Genomic DNA, 1,097 nt, shown 5'->3' on the forward strand with positions numbered 1-1,097 from the left:
GAACGAAGTGATCCATTCCAGTGCCTTCTCCTGGAGTCCGATGCTGCTGAGGCGCTGCACTAGGGTGCGGTGGCAGACAGTGTCGAAGGCCGCGGAGAGGTCTAGGAGGATGAGGGCCGCTGTTTCTCCGTTGTCGAGCAGGGCTCGGATGTCATCGGTGGCTGCGATCATAGCGGTCTCGGTGCTGTGGTTGGCCCGGAAGCCAGACTGCGAGAGGTCGAGGGATCCGTTCGTCTCGAGGAAGGCGGGCAGCTGCTTGTTGACGGTCTTCGCTATGACTTTTGCAGGAAACTGGAGCAGCGAAATGGGGCGGTAGTTCTTGAGATCCGTGGGGTCGGCTGACGGCTTCTTTAGTAGAGCGCTGAGATTGGCGTGCTTCCAGCTCTCCGGGAAGGTAGCGGTGTCGAAGGAGGTGTTGATGATGTCCCGCAGGTGGGGTGCGATGACGGCGTCAGCCTTGTCTGAATTTGCATAGGGTGCAGAAAAGATGCCGGCCGGGGTGGGATACAGCCTAAATACCACTGGGTGAGATTAACTTGTACATATACACCCATCAATTTTTAGTGCTCCCTTCCTAAACTAAAGCAGGGTTGGTGAAGTCCTGATGGATACCGGGATGATGTTTTAGATTCTGGGTGCATAGGTGGAGATTTTTTTTTTCTATGTTGTATTTCTTGGTCTTGATTCTGATGGTCTCCTGGCTCTGTGAGTGTGAAAACGGGCACTGGGCTATCTTACTTTTCCTGGCAACATGTTCCTTGAAGTTCAGGTCGTTGAGAGAAGCTGTACTAGGTCTGGATTGTTCTTTGCAAACAGCAGGAGTTATGTTTTGGTCAGGTTAAGCTTCAGGAAAGTGCTGGACAACTAGGTCTGGATGAGATGCAGCCAGTTTTGAGACATTAGATGTATGGAATAAAGAAGACCTTCAAAAGTTGATGCATACATATTTCATCACCAAAATAGTACACGCCCGCCCAATCCCGCTTCATGTCTGCTGAAATAAGGCCTTAAATATCAGTCGACTCCACAATGTCCTAGGTCGTAAACAGAACAGCAGAAGACACTGTAATACTTTCACTGGACGCCAAAATGGCTTT

Source organism: Lissotriton vulgaris, chromosome 1_1 (assembly GCF_964263255.1).
Source record: "Lissotriton vulgaris chromosome 1_1, aLisVul1.2, whole genome shotgun sequence".
In the NCBI taxonomy this organism is placed as follows: Eukaryota; Metazoa; Chordata; class Amphibia; order Caudata; family Salamandridae; genus Lissotriton; species Lissotriton vulgaris.